Below are 16,515 nucleotides of genomic sequence, written 5' to 3'. Positions count from 1 at the left end.
TAACTAAGAAGCAGTTAGGTTCAATCTGGCTTACACAATTAAAAAATGTCTTGGTTCACTTAAACGGAAGCCCAGAGTGAGTGCAGGTTTGGGGCTGAGTGATCCTTCTAGCTCACTCAGGGACTCATATTACTTTTCTTTGATCAAAGGGCAGTTGCCAGGGGGTTGCTAGTACCAAGAAGGTGGTGTGGGAAGGAGATGCTGTTCACTTTATTCTCTGCCAAGGGGAGAGAAAGAGAAACAGAGTACTACCTCTGTAAAGCCTATTGGAAGAAGGAAGACACAGAGTAAATTTTTCTCATATCTCATCTTACATGCCTCCTCCTCAGTCAATCATTGGCAAGGGGATGGGTCACCCTCAGACCAATCAGGACTGCTTAGATTCCAGGTGAAGAATAGTGGGTGTTGGGAAGGGACTGGGTACCCAAACAAAATCAGAAGTCAGTCCTATATGTACTATTATATAAAATAGCATTACTTAATGTCTCATCATTGTTTTAACTTACAATACAGATTCACTTGAAAATTGAATCGGTCAAGATTCCCTGTAGAAACAGAACCAATAGAACATGGACACACACACACACACACGAATAATGAGAATTACATCAAAGAATTGGCTCAAACCATTGTGGGGGTTGGCAAAACTGAAATCTGTAGGGCAGACTTGCACACTAGAAATTCAGGGAGGAGTTGATGTACTTTTGAAGCAGAATTCCTTCTTCAATAAACTTCAGTCTTTGCTGTTAAGACTTTCATTTGATTGGACAAGACCCATCCATATTATTGAAGATAATCTCTTTTACTCAAAATCACCAGATTGTTAAAGTTAATTTCATTTACAAAATACTGTCACATATCTAAACTAATGTTTGCCAATCAACTAGGCATTATTACCTAGCCAAACTGACACATAAAATCAATCATTATATTTTATTTTGTGTGGGCTCGGTGTTGGGGACTGACCCTAGGGCCTTACGTGTGCTAGGAAAGTGCTGTACCACTGAGCTACATCCCCAGCCTAATAATCACGCAATTTTTATCTTCTGATCTTATTTACCTTAATGTTTCTAACTTCAAATTTCTTTAGAGAGGGTGGCAGAGGTATGATTTTGGAAACATACATTGTGGTGAGGGTGGGGGCACTATAGAAAGAAACGACAGAGTCACTGTTTTTCCTGCTAGTCCACAGGATCCACACTGTTGTCTCCAGAGGTGGATGGACTCAGCCTAATTTTACATATGAGGACACTTATGCTCTTCAGAATTGATCCATGGTTCTACTGTGGAAAGGTGGACTGCACAGAGGTTTTCTTTAGTGTCCACAGTCACACTGAAGACAGTCCATGTCCCAAGAAGTGTCCCAAACACTGGTACCTAGACTCAGCAAATAAAGGGGGAAAATTAGGTTAAGAAACCTTTAACGATGGACCCTGAGACAGCCTCCTGGTGACAAAGCACTCATCAATGATGATGATCCACTCGTTAAACAGAACCAATGATTTGCACAGTATACTTTGCACATATGATCTGACAAATATTCTGATGTGACTTAATAGGGATTTAGCTTGAGCATCTCTCAGACTATTTAAGGACTGTTTTGGGTGTTAGTGTACAGTTAGTAGATTTAAAAAATCTGTTTCATAATCTGAAATTCCTTTTCCTTAATAGGAAAGGGATACTGTCAACATGCTGATAATTTTTCCTCTACATGCTGTGATTATATTCTTGTTCGTTTCAAAGTTTAGGAAAATTTTCTACCCCCAAAGCCACTCAATTAAGTGACTAAACCAAAGTCATGGGAATCATTCTTAGGAGGCAAAACATACAAACAAATCTCCCATTAATGCTGTGGGAGAGATTTTGGTAAGAGGCTCCTGTCAGTTTCACCCTGTCCTATCTTAAATACCTTCCTTCTAACTCAGAAGACAATAACACAGGGTCACAGTGGGTGTGCATGTTTATAAGAGGGTGTGGAGAGAACAAAGGGGCTCTGGGGAGAGCCAATTTGGTGCAATTTAGGAATTCTTGCCTTGTGCAGCGCCAGCCCAAATAGTTTTCTTCCTTCAGGTATTTTAGCGATTGCCAAAACAAAAATAAATAAAGCTGACTGTGATCTCTCTGGTGCCTACTCCGGTCTGGAAGAGCCTGTGCTCTCCATCACTGGCTCCGCTTAGCTCTAGGGGTGTCGTGGGAAGGGGCACTGCCTCTGGAGATGTGAGTGGGTTACTGCCCTAGTGCAAACCCGGATTGGGGGCCATCAAGGAAGCCACTTCCACCCTCTGAGGAATCTGGGCTTCTCGGGGGGCTGCTGTTCCAGTGGAGACCCCTGGCAACTTCCTAGAACTCATGGACCACGCAGCTATCACTGCAGAGTAGACGGCTTGTTTAACAGAGTCGTCGCGTGGGGTGTGCTGGGGCCATCTTCCCCAAGGCTGGTGTGGGGCTTGCAGGCCGCTGCGGGTGGAGGCACTACCCGCCCGGCCCTGCGCGGTGGGCAGCGAGGCTGTAGCTCGCAGGAGCCGGAGCCAGAGGCGCGCCCCCCTGTGGCCGGAAGCAGGACTGCCCGCCTCCGCTGCCCGCTGTCCTTCAACGTCAAGGGAATGACCCCAACTCCTCAGATGCCTGCTCAGCCACCCTGCCTCCACTCTCAGGGGACGAAAGGATGATGGATGCTGGGGCAGGGGAGAGGGCCCAGCAGGGCCCGGGGTCGGGGAAGGCCCACTCTGGGTGGGGCGGCGGGGAGAGCGAGGTCCATCTCTGACACGCAAGTTCTTCCCTTTGGGCCCCGGAAGCCTTTGATCTGTATTTGTCTGCACTCACCCACAGGCCGATGAGGTCATTTCTCCTTCCCCAGTCTTCCAGTGGTTCAGCATTACTGTTTCTTACTATGGACTTTCCCAATGTTTTCCTGTCCAGTTTTATTCAGGACTCTCAATGTTGCAAGTACCCACAGGAAATGGCTTAAAACAAAAAAAATTTTTTTTTTCAATAACTGCCTTCAACTCTGCTACAGTACCCTCTCCCACCATGACAATTTCCCACTGGGCAGCCAGCCTTTTGAAGATGACTGGATTGTTTTAGGTTATTCAAACAGTCTCACTTAAGACATGTTTGTTTTTCAAAAATTGATTTCAGACTCCATTCAAAGCTTGTTTTTTCACCTTAAGTTGCCATGGAACTGATCCTGTGTGTGTGTGTGTGTGTGTGTGTGTGTGTGTGTGTGTGCATGTGCACATGTGTGTGTATACCTGTGTGCAGGGAACATGTATATGTGGCTTTGAGAATCCTCCTTCCCATACTATCCTAGACTAGTTTTTTTTTTTTCCAAAATGCAATTTATAAGTCATTATTGGATCAGAAAAGCCAATTTAGAAAGTCTTGATCTGTATTTTTTTTTAAAAGGAATAGAATGGAATACAAATTACAGAGCACTTTGCATATGTAATGCAGTATTATTTCATAGAAAGTATGACTTCAGTTGTGTGTATGTGCAAAAATAAAGATGTTGGTAGATGCTGGCTGCCTGGGATGGTGCATATTGTGTCATAACATAAAGCTTACTTACTGTGGGTCATGCTCTAGATAGGTCTTCAGTTTGGGAATAGGGAGAAATGGAGCACAGAAGGAGGGTAAGCAGAAGGAGGAATCTCAGCTGCTTGTTGTCAGCATAGGTCCCAACCTCTTCTCATGATTAGGCATTCTGTCACTTGGCTCAGTGGCTGCTTGAGAAACCAAATAACTCTTGACCCCACCACTTACATTTGTGTTCATGGGAATCACTGGAGTCCTATTCTAGATCCTCTGAATTTGCCCCATTTTCTTTTCATGTATACTGTACCTCTGTCTCTAACCTCCAAATATCTCTTGCCCACAGAAACCTCTGAGCCTGGAATAGACATGGGTCTCTCTCTTCAAATATACTCTACAAGCATCAATGACAAATATGAAGTAGCACCTTGTGAAAAGGACAATACAATTTCTGCTTCCAGAACATTCCTAAGAGTTCTCTCAGCATGCTGGACTCTGCTAGTGAGTATAGTCCAGCTAGCACCTGGTTGGAAAACAAGATTACTGTTCTTTCTTCTTGTAGGGACCCCCACCCTAAGCCCCTACCCTCTGCCTTTTTAGGTGAAAGAGAGGTCTTCTTCCTTTCTTCCATGAGGAAGGGGTCACTCCTAAAGTCAAGCATACCCTTTCCCCCATTTCTCTGGAGGTAGGTAAAAGAGGTGGAGAACTTGTTCTGAAGAAACCCTGTAGGAAGCAGAAATGGTGGTTTTTACCTGTAATCCAAGCTACTTTGGAGGTAGAAACTGGAGGATTGCAAATTCAAGGCCAGCTTCAGCAACTTAGGAAGACCCTGACTCAAAATGAAAAATTAAAAATTAAAAAAGGGCTGGGGATGTATCTCGGTGGTAAAGTACGCCTGCATTCAGGTCCTAGCACTGCAACAAAACAAAACCACCCCTGCAGGAAGCGGCTGTCCTGAACTGCTGATGTCTGGACCTTGTAGTATGACGTGATTGGGACTTAGCTATGGGATTTAGCTACAATCCATAGATAACAACAAAAATCCCACCTCCCTGCCTGTTGCGTGTTTTTCAGGGGAATGTCTACAGTCTCCCTTCATGTCATCCTGCTCTCACTTCACTTCCAGTTCTTCCCACTGTTATGTTCCTACCACTTGGATTTTCTTTTCCTATCACCCTGCAACATTCAGAAAGCTTTTTTCTAAACAGCAAAATGGGAAGTGACCCAAGTCTCTCTGGGCCCCCACATTTGGTCTCCTTGTCTAGAATGAAATTTGTTTCATTTTGCCTTACAGAAAGATGAATGGCTTCTTTGCTCCTCTGCCTGAATGTATTTCCTACAGGATGCAGGTCACATCCTAGTTATCTCTGCATTCCACATAGCACTTTTCATACAGTCAATGTTGAAAATGTATTCATAACCTCTTGAATAGCAAAAGGAACTTCTTGGTCATCTGGAAAGAGTCTTGTAAAATTATCTGGATGCAATTTAGGATGGCCATTGTGAGTCCAGAGTTTCAAATGCCTTGAATTGACTTTCATTTTACAAAATGTCCCACCTCACAAGATTTCATGTGAAACTTTTGTCTTCATAATAGTTGAGTTAATTAAATGGGACAGAAGTTTTTCTCGTTGTTTTTTAGGTAAGGAAAGTGTTCAGAGTGTAAGTGGCTTGCCCATGCTTCCCTGGGTAGTGAATCATGGCCTGTGCTCTGTTTCTTTTGCCTCTTTTCATTTTTCCAGCAAGCCAGCTTGCAGGTTTATGCTTTCCTGGGTAAGCAGATGACCTCCAAGTATTTTCCCAGGGTCTTCATTGAGTTGATTTTGGTCCCATCCCCAGCTGGTGGTGACTCACTGAGTACATGACATTGAGCAAGCCATTAACCTGTACTCACATCTCAGTTCCTTCATCCTGAAAATAAAGATGACAATAGATGCCAGCTGCCTCACATGGTGTTGTGAAGATTAATGATATGATGCAGGGAAGTGCCCTCAGCTCCTGGGATGAAAGGCTTAGTAAAAGCACAAAGTCTAATTATAATTTCTTAACAGTTTTAGAGGAGCCTCTGGGAAGGCTAGTTCTTGCTTCTAAATTTGGAGAGGATGTCTGCCTAGGATGGATGATTTTCTCTCGACTGGCAGCTGCAGCAGTTTCCTACTTATGCTGGTCTTCATGACTCTACTGTAATTTAGCAGCACTTGGTCAACCCTTCAGTTTCATAAGAATATAAATGAAAACTCCTAAAGCCCCTGATTGCTATCTTCCTTGCTCATAGGAAGAAGCAAGGGTAATTCCTTTTGGACAGGCATCAGATAGGATTCTCTTGGTCTTAGAGAATGTAGATGCATTCCCTAAGGATGAGATTGTGGTATAGACCAGTGAGAACGTAAAAAGTCTGCTTGGATCTTACAGGAGTGATTTTCTTTTCCTAGGAGGAGCAAGGTTCAGAAGACCTTCTAGCCTTGTTCTCAGCTTTCTGCCTTTAAACACACTGTAAGATCTGAACTTTGGAGCTTCTGTTGCCATCTTGCAACCCATTGGAAAAGCCAGGAGAATTGCAGCAACATTGGCTTGACACTAAAGCAATGAAGCATATCTTGTTTATGAGAGAAGGAAATCTTTGCTTGAGCCACCATCTGTCTGTTACTCCAGGGCAGATAGATAACTGTAGCTGACAGATGACCATGTCTGCCATTGTGTGGTTGCTGAGGACCACAGAGTAGTTCCTGGTTTTCTGACCAGTAATGTTTTGGGATACTGAATATTACACAGAATATCTTTGGTTTTACTCATCTTCTACACTGCTTTGACCTCCTTCTGGTCACTGTCTCCCAGATGTTCATCAAATGATCTCTCTTGAATGTAGGAATAAAAATCAGTACTAGAGCCAGCTTCTAAGGAATAAAAGTGAGCTTTGACTTTTCTCTTTCACCAGTTCTCAGCTTCCTGATCAAGACATTCAGAGCCCTCAAAATCCCTGACTATACCATATTTCTTTCTTTTCTTTTTTTTCTTTTTTTTTTTTTTGGCAGTGCTGGGGATCGAACTCAGGGCCTTGTGCTTGAGAGGCAAGCACTCTACGACTGAGCTATCTCCCCAGCCCCCATATTTCTTAGCTCTACTCAAATTTCTCTCTTTCACACCCTAGTTCTTTACATCCTTTATCAGTGTTGGCTCTATATGTCACCTTCACAGGTGGCACTAGCACTTTTTACAGAGTGGAGATAACTCTGGTAAAATTGTGAAGCTAGGTTTTTGGTATCCTTCCCTTGCCATTTTCTGTTCTCTTCTATCCTCTTCTCATAATAATTTTTGAGTATCTGATATCTTCTTGATGTTCGTCCAACCACATTCTTAATTCTAAGGGACTCGGTCATCTTATTTCTGAAATAGGGATAATAATGTTTTCTGTGATCTGAGACAGAGGATCTCATCCTCTGATCTTTTTAGATCCTCTTTGGCTCCCCATTCTTTGACTACCCAGGGTCCTGTTCTTCCTGGCTCTAGAGAAATAGTTATTCTTTCAATACCCTGATTAATGCAGCAATGGAGAAAAAATATCTCAATAAAGGAGGCTTATGTCCTACATATTACTTTCATTTTCAGGGAATTTCTATGGGGAAAATAGTGGGAAATTTGAGTCCTTTTCTGGTGTTCAGTATATACAGTCAGCTGCTATACTTTTACAGTAAGCAGCTTCCTGAAATGAGCACAACAAGTAGCCACGTCTGGCTTTCATTTGGATTTCCCTTCTTTCCAATTCACTATGGATCAGGGTATCCAGAATTAGCTAAGACCTTCAACATTTAATGACTAGCCCGAGAGAGGAAATAAGAAGATAAACTACTTGTCTCAGAAAGCAAGAGAACTTTGAAAGCAACTATAGATTTCCTAACTACCTCTAAGCAATGGACTGCCTTCCTGAGATATGTCAGAAATCAGTAGATACTTTGAGATACTTAAATGATAAAATAGTTAAAGCATTCCCCAATACCACAAATTAGAAAGATAAATGCTGAAAGGGATGCTTTGAGGACTATTTGTTTTCCTGTAAGGAATATGATTTCAAGTGATAAAGTCGACTGGAGACTCTCCTAGGCATAAAGCAGTCTGGAGGAAGATTGTAAATTGGCTTTTTCTCTGTGCATGGACAGAAATCTGTATTTTGGTTGCATTCCAAAACAGAGAAACTTAGTTCTCATAAGATTTAAATGTGCTGGTTCTTAGGTAATTATCACTCCTTCCCAATCAGAATGAGACAACTGGTTTTGCCTTATGCTTGGAAAGAAAGTGGAGTGTATATGAAAGTCAATAGATACCTTACCTGTGATCCAAGTCATTAAGGTGAGTAACAAATGAATAAACGGACTGTTGAGGGATATGCTCTGTGCACACATTCATTGATGACATGGCTGTGTGCACATGAGTCTCCCTCTTTCAGATTAATAGGGTAGTTTTAGCTTTACTTTGCCTCTTAGGTCATAAGTTTCTCATTTTGTCCTTAGTGATTAATGATCATCTGTTACTTCAAATATCCCAAACTTAGTTCTAGTGATTGTCTCCTTGTTTGGTTTCCCTGTTGTAATCATTGAAGGGAATGGCACTAATGGCCCATGGAATCATTGGCACCCATGTGTGGATGGACTGATTCAGACTAACTACTGAAGTTACTCAGGTTATTGTTTCATAATTTTCCACAACGTGAGTCACTACATACAGATGCAGTAATTCAGTTTTAAGGTACTGTTGAATATGAACAATGCCAAAAGAATAGAGGTAATATCCAGTGTTAGTTCTGTAATTTTTTAGATATTGTTGAGGTATCGGGTCAGGTGCTGTGCTAGTTTCTAGAAGGTACTGTATTAAAGGATGTACAAGATATCGTTTTGTATATTGATGAGTTTTTATTTGGAGAAAGAAGATCAGACTTTATAATCTATTTTACTTAACTTAGGAAGGAGACTTGAAACACATCAAGGAGTACAGGAGTACATGGAACTCATAAAAATGAAGACTCAGAAAAATGCCAAGGAGGCTGAAGAGTGTGTGTCTCTCTTCAAGTTTCTGGTGGTCACTGGAAATTCTTGGCGTTCTTTGACTTGTAGTTATATAACTCCAGTCTTTACATTAATTGTAACCTCAGCATCTATCTCTTTTCCACTTCTTAGAAGGATACTAGTAAATGTTGGATTAAAGTGCCACACTAATTTAATCTCATCTTAACTGATTATATCTACAGTAACTATATTTCAAAATGACACCATCTGAAATTTGGGAAAGGACATGGATTTTGTGAAGACAAACATTCAACCAAAAATTTTATGAACACACTAACAAATGCTGACAAAATTAGCAGGACAGAATAGTGAGGAAATGAACTGAATGTTCCCAAGAAGGAAGCGAAGAGAAGTAAAGCATTGTTTTCTTACTCCTTTCTTCCAAGTTAAATTCAGGCACCCTGAAAGTTGAAGTCAGACTATGGCAGAAGTGATATGATAATTAATCTCAGAGGGAGAGGTGGGGACATTTTATATTATGAAGTGGATGTATCTTACCCATTCCTGCTTTTTAGTGTTACTGGTGCATACCTGGGAGTTGGGCTTTACTTTACCTCTGGAGAACTAGAGGAACAGGAAGAGAAAAGAAAGCAGGGAATAGGCAACTTAGGTTTTCTCTAGGCTCAGGAAAGCAGAGAAATAGGACCTTTTATGGTTCTTTCTAATTTTTTTAGAATAGCTCACTTGGTTGCAGGAGAGGTCATGTATCTCTCCTTGGAATAATAATGAGCACTTTGTTATACTTCCCCTGAAAATGTTATGCCAGGAATGTGGCAGAGTAAACAGACAAACACACAATAGCCACAATACCAGTGAATGTGTAGGATTCATGAGAAGCATGGTTTGTTTATGAGAGCTCCAAAGAGGTAGTGACTGTCTCTGGATCAGAAGACTCCATGAGATGGAGCTGGAAGTTATGAGTATACTTCTGATAGGAAGTGGAGATGGGATAGAAAGACCACAGACTGCCATGCTATTTTATGTCTCTAATTGTAAATCTTTATGTCTCTAATGGTAAATTTTATGCTATTAATTTTGAAGAGAAATGGAAGAAGGTGAATTGGTCAATGAGATTCATTCTTACTTTTGGAAAAAGATCACAACTGGGAAACAGGTACTTTTGATGTAGTATCAGTAGTCATCATTTATTAATGCCAGCCATACCAGTTGATTAGGTTCTTTAAGAGAAGTTAACACTCTGATTTAACACTATAAAAGTTGATGTCACTATCATGTGACAGCTGTAATTTCTATCTCAGGCTAAATACCAGCAGGAAGATTCTTATCAAAACAATCACTCAAGTCACAGAGACCCAAAGAGATGGAGGCTCCATCTAGGCACACACTTTAAAAGTCACTGTAACGGGCAGAAGAGAACATGGCAAAGCCTGCATTGACTCTCATGGCTCATGCTCATATTTTATTACATTGATTTATGTGGCCATGACGAACAGAAAAGGGCAGATAAATGCAGTCTTACTTTGTACACAGAGAGTCAGTATGTGCTACTAAAATGGAGTACCATAGACTGGGTAGCTTAAATAACAAAGAGTATTTCTTATAGTTTGGAGTCTGAGAAGTCAAAGTAAAGGTTCTACAGTTTTGTGGTGAGAACTCTTTTCATGGCTTATACACAGTTGTCCTCCTCTTTCCTCCCTTAGCCAAGAGAGTAGATTCTAGTGTCCTTCTCTTTTTGTAAGGACCATAATTCTATCACAAGGACTCTACCCTCATGACTTCATTTAAAACTAATGACTTCCTGAGGCCCCCTCCTGATATTCTCACATTGGGGGGTTAGGGTTTCAACATTTGATATCATGGTGATGCAAATGTGAAGACCATGACAGAGCAGAACTGGAATATCTGAGAACAGCCCTGGTGACTGCCATGGTTTCTTGTGGATGTCTTTGTTTAGTGTTACTACACATTGGCATTACCATTCTTTTCAGTTTGGGAGAGGGAGAATTCTCCCTGGCAGTATGGAACTTTGACTACACAACCAAATACAGTGCTAAGCAAGTTCTTAGAACATGGCCGTGTGTAACAATGCTATTTCTAAGCAAATACTTAGAACAGACGGACAAAGAATATATGGCCACCCCATGATAGTCTTATTATTAGCATTTAATAATTTAGGCTCCCAAGCATGCTAACTAATTTAATAATTAATATATTAAACTTACCTACCTAAGTTTGCTATTTATCTACTTTATCCATTTATACCTTATTAGAAAACTTGGCCAAGGATGGGTTAGCAATAGGATTAACATGAACCTCATTTAGAGGGTCACATTTCTCCTGTATTGGCATTTTAGTCTTGTCTATCTTTGACTAGGGGGAGCCTATAGAGAATTCTATGCTATGAATTTCTTTCTGAAACCTCAGATTTCCTTTTTTTTCCCTCTCTTTCAGATCAAATGGGAGGTTTCCATAATTTTCTTTTTTGTTCAAAGTAAAGTGTTTAGTTGAAAGAGAAACAAGCCAATTAAGGCAATACTAAAGGATGATCCTGGGCTGAAGAGATAGCTCAGCTGGTAGAGTGCTTGCCTCATAATCACAAGGCCCTGAGTTTGATCCCCAGTACTGCAAAAAAAAAAAAAAAAAAAAAAGGATGATCCTGAATAAACTTATATTTTAGTGGGGCCTCAAGATTTACTAATGAACAATAATAATGAGGTTGGCACTGATATGAAAAGAGAAGAAACAAGTGCTTGCTTTCTGATTCAAGAAGCCAAAAACCTTGTCTCCTTTTCTTTGGAAAAGGGATGCTCTAGTTAATAACAGCAGTAGGATTTCCACTTGTGCTGTGCTGTTGTTATCTGCAAGGAGAGAACAACTTTGAATAATGAACCGTCTACCTTCACAGCAGGAAACTGTGCTACAGGGAGTGCCTCAATAATGGTGTATTTAATAATTAGAAATATGAGCAGGAATTGACCTTCCAAGTTGGATATATTATTATTCACTTTACCTGCTCAATGTCCCAGTGGGTGCTGTCACAGAGACTGTGACTAAAAACCCTGATAAAGATTTCTCTGCCAAGTCCCATGAATAATCCATTTGCTAAGTGTGCATGAGATATACATGGCATATGCTTAGATCCATGTAGGAGTCTGGATGTGGTAAGTGGCCTTGAGTTTGCAGAGCATTTGTACTCTGTAGGTATGGGACACATTGTAAATGTGGCAGTGTGCCAGTGTCCTCTGGAAATAGCTCCCTGATCCTTTGAGAGAAGATCGTCCTAGGTTTATAAAGTCCTGATAACAAAGTCCTATTCAGTGACTGCTATTAAAAAACCCCTTTATATATTACCATTAAATTATGCTTTCAGTAAAGGACATAAGAATGGAATGTTGAAAGCATGGTTGCTTGCTTTTCTGCAGATGATTCATGGCAGTCATTCTTACCTGGTTTTGTTGTCCACTCTAAAGTCAGTCTTCAGTTCTTCAGGGTTAAAGATGAAGAAGGGACTTCAGTAATTGATGCTTAGTAATGTCTTCCGAGATCACTGTACGTGTTACTACTCTTGAGAAGCCAATGGCCTCCACATCCAAGATGAGCGTTTCATAAATGGCTTCCATTTCCTCTTCTGGGTTTTGGTCTGTGCTTTGCTTGTGTTTTAACATAGTAATGTATGTGAAAGCATTGTGAACCATGACTCCATACAGCAGGTGCTCAATTGGTGTCAGTTTCCTTCTCCATTCCCTTTCCTGAACTCTGTAGCTCAGCAGCAGGGATGTCAGCCTGAAGCAGGCTCATGAGGCCCTGTTTGCCTCCTGAGTGTGATCAATACTCATCTTCAGATAATGCCTCTCATTTGAGAATCTCATCTGGCACTGATCCTCATAAAGTCCATCAGTCAGAGTCCCAAGAAGTCATTGGCAAATGTGAAATTTTGAGGTTGATGAGGCTAATCCTGGAGGTAAACTCCAGGCCAGACCACTAGTGTCCCCAGGAGGCTAGTGAAGAATAGCAATTAGGATGAGCAAACTTCATTGTATATGGGCCTGGCAGGGAAACTTGGAGGAGTGTGCCAGCCAGGCAACGTAAAGTGTGAGAGCAGAGGAAGCCATGCACACTGCTCTTTGAAGGTTAATTTCTTTCACTTTGCTTCACAGCTCTTTGCCACCAGGGTCATGGTAAGGGGGTATGCATTGGTCTGGTGCATATGCTTCACATTTGAGCTGAGTGTGGAGTACCTGAATGCTGTCCTTTTGCTGTTGAACCTGGAGACCAATAGGCACTTAGTGCTCTTTCCAGCAAGCACAAGTCTCTCTCAAAATTCTCTGTGACCTCTTTGCACAGCCCACACATCAGTGGAGTCACATGAATGGAAGTGTCTCTTTTCAACCATCTGGTGATTCATTTGTCCTTACCCGTTGCCTGGAACTGTGAGAAAACTGCTCACACACTGCCAAGAGAAGACTCCTGCCACCTGTGACCTGCCAGACAACAGTGGCATATTCAGAAGCCCTGTCTATGCACTCAAACCGCATTGATAGTTGAGTTGAATTAAAAACAAAAACCCACAAAATGAGCACACTAGTTAATTAACAGATAAATTGCTGAGTTTGTGTGTGTGTGTATGTGGTGTATATGTTATAGATTCAAAGTGACATGGCACATAAAGGACTTACTGTTAGTTATTTTTTGTTACAAATAGATTTGAAATGTATCATACATATTTATGTATAAATTATGTAAATATATACCTTAGGGCATCTGTAACAAATTGGATATACCACAAAGTAGGTGACTTAAAACAACAGTAATTTATCCTAATAGTGCTGGAGGCCAGAAGTCGAAAATCAAGGTGCTGACAGGGTTAGTTCCTTCTGGAGCTTAGATCAACAATCTGCCCTGCGCCCTTCTCCCAGCTTCTGGTGACTGCTAGCAATCCTTGGCACTCCATGTCTTGTAGAGGCATCAATCCAATCTCTGGCTCCCTCGCCCTGTGGTGTCCTCTCTGCATCTCTGTCCCAGTGTTCAAACCTTCCTTTTTTCATAAGGAAACCAGTCATTGGATTAGCACTCAACTCATCCTAATCCAGTATCACCTCATCTTAACTTGATTACATCCCCAACTATTTCCAAATAAGTTCACGTTTGTAAGCACTGGGGGTTCAAAATTTAGACATATCTTTTTTGGGGGAGCCCAATTAAACCCAACACAAGGTTCAATATAATAAAAAAGAGCTTTTTTGCAATAGATGGTGTTAGAACAATTGGATATCTATCTGCAAGGAAACAAAAAAGGAAAAAAGAAAAAAGGACCTTGATCATACCTAATAATCTACAAACATAAGCTCAAAATAGATGTAGACCTGAATGTAAAACCTAAAACTACAAATCTTCAAGAAGTAAACATGGGGGAAAAATCTTTGTGACCTTGGGTTAGACAAAGATTTCTTAGAAATCACACCAAAAGCACAATCTATGAGAACAAATTGGTAATTTGAATTTCAACAAAATAAAAAACTCCTGGCCGTTAAGAGATATTGTTATGAGACTGAAAAGACAAGCCACAGACTAGGACTACATCTTTGCCAGGCAAGTATCTGATTAAGGGCTGTGTCCAGAAATATACAGAAATGTCAGAACTATATAAGAAAGAAGACAATCCCAACATGGACAAAACATCTTGATCCATCACCCTGGAAGATATATGGATGTCAGATGAGCACATAAAATGATACCCAACATTATTGGTCACTAGGATATTGTAAATTAAAATCACAGTGAGATACTACAACATTATCACAATGACTGAAATTAAAAAGACTGATTGCACCAGGTAGAGGACATGGAACTTTGGTGCATGGCTGGTGGGAATGTAAAATAGTAAAAACACTGGGGAAAACAGTTTGGCAGCTTTTACTTTTTAAAGTATATACCTACCATATGATCCGGTCATACCCCTCCTACATATTTACCAAGAAGAGGAAATATATGTCCATATGTAAAGATTCATATATATATGTCCACATCAGATTTACTTAAAATAGCCCAAACCCCAAACAACTCAAATTTCTAGCTACATAAAATAGGAAACATTGTGATATATCTTTATAAGGAATATTATTCAGCAACAAAACAACAAACTATTGATGCAATGACATTGATAAATCTCAAAATAATTATGGGGTGAAAGAAGTCAGATAAAAAATGAACATATTTTACAATTCAATTTATGTAAAAGTCTAGAAAATATAAACTATAATGATAAAAAGTCTATCGGTGTTTGCTTGGGGTTGAAGTAGAATAGGACGGGATGAGAGGGAGATGTTATAGAGGGGAATGAGAGAAGTTTTGGGGTATAATCATTACCTTGATTGTGGTGATGGCTTCATGGGTGTGTCAAAACATAAAAATCTTTACAGTCTAAATATGTGCGGATAACTGAATGTCAATTATACCTCAATAAAATGTAGTGTATGCCTGTTATATGTCAGAAATTTTGCTAATTGCTTTCATGAAATGTTCATTTACTTCTGAAAGCACACTATGGTAGGGATAAAGTTGATTTTCAGAGAAGAGTAATATAGCCATAGAATGAGATGGTATTGAATAGAGAAGAGGGCAGTGGAAGAGGAAATTGCCAGTGGAACCAAAAGTGATTCCTCAAGTAGGAGGGAAGAGGCAGGGTAGGAAAAAAGAAAAGATGATGTGGCAGGTTGTGTTTTCCAACAATAGGCACATTATTTCCTTCCATGGTGTGACTCTGAGACTTTCCATTGAGAGGCTTCCAATATGGGAGGCTTGTGACTACCATAGAGAGAACACTGTGTTTGAATTTCAACAAAATAAAAAGCGACTCCACTTTTATAAATTATAAAAAGTGACTCCACTTCTCTTGGTTTTCCTGTGAAACTCCCCTTTGAGACCAAGCTCCCCTGCTGGGAGGAAGTCCAAGCAGCTCTGGGTGACAGTTACTTTATCTGGTCCTAGTTGATAGGAACATTAACAAGCACATATGTGGATGAGAAAACCTTTGAATGAGTTGGGTCCCAGACCTTGAATCACCCTTAGACTTTTTGTCTTCCCAGCAGAGACCCTAGACATTGTAGAGCAGAGACAAAATGTCTTTGAAGGACCCTTCCTGAATTTCTGACCCAGAAAATTTTTGAGTATGATAAAATGGTTATCATTTAACACAACTAAGTCTTTTTCTTCTTCCTTCCTTTTTTCTTTTCCTCTTCCTCCTTCCTTTTCCCCCTCCTCCACCTCCTCTTCCTCTTCATGTGGCAATGGTAACTGAAATAGGTTATAGGAAAGGAGGGGAAGAAACAAAAAACTAAACACCCCAAAACAACAACAAAAACAAAACAAGAACAAAAATAGCCTCCATCCCTCCTGAAAACTTAGAAAAGATTCTGTGGATAGTTGTATTAGTTTTTTAGTGTGGATATTCCAGAGAGGTAGTTTCCTGAGTATTCCTGAGAAGTGGTCCCAGGATTTCTGGGAAAGGAAGTAGAGCCCTTGGCATCATGGGCATCAGGCAGGTGGCCACAGTAAGCAACAGGGAAGAAACACCCTCATCCCTGACCATATGACCACCATTAAAAACCAAGAGTGTGGCCAAATGGGGCAGGATTTGCTGGTGTCTTTTCCCAGGAAGAAAAACTTAAGAAAAATTGTGTTTTGTGTTGGTGTTGTAGTTACATACATACATTACAAATGAGCATTCATTCGTTTGCATAATTTGAGTCACAATATGTCTTATTAGTAGACCATTTAAAGAGAAGACCCCTTGATTTAATTTTGTTTACTCCCTGTATGAGAATCTTTAAGAATCAAGCAGAAGCTTCCCAAATCTGGTATATGTATATAATAATACCTTAAAAGTTTTTTTTAATGTCTATTATGAAAATGACAAATGGATTTGAGAATGAATTGATCTGCAATGAGAACTACTTGTACAGTGTAT

Source organism: Sciurus carolinensis, chromosome 15 (genome assembly GCF_902686445.1).
Source record: "Sciurus carolinensis chromosome 15, mSciCar1.2, whole genome shotgun sequence".
In the NCBI taxonomy this organism is placed as follows: domain Eukaryota; kingdom Metazoa; phylum Chordata; class Mammalia; order Rodentia; family Sciuridae; genus Sciurus; species Sciurus carolinensis.
Note: the sequence above shows the minus strand (reverse complement) of the source record.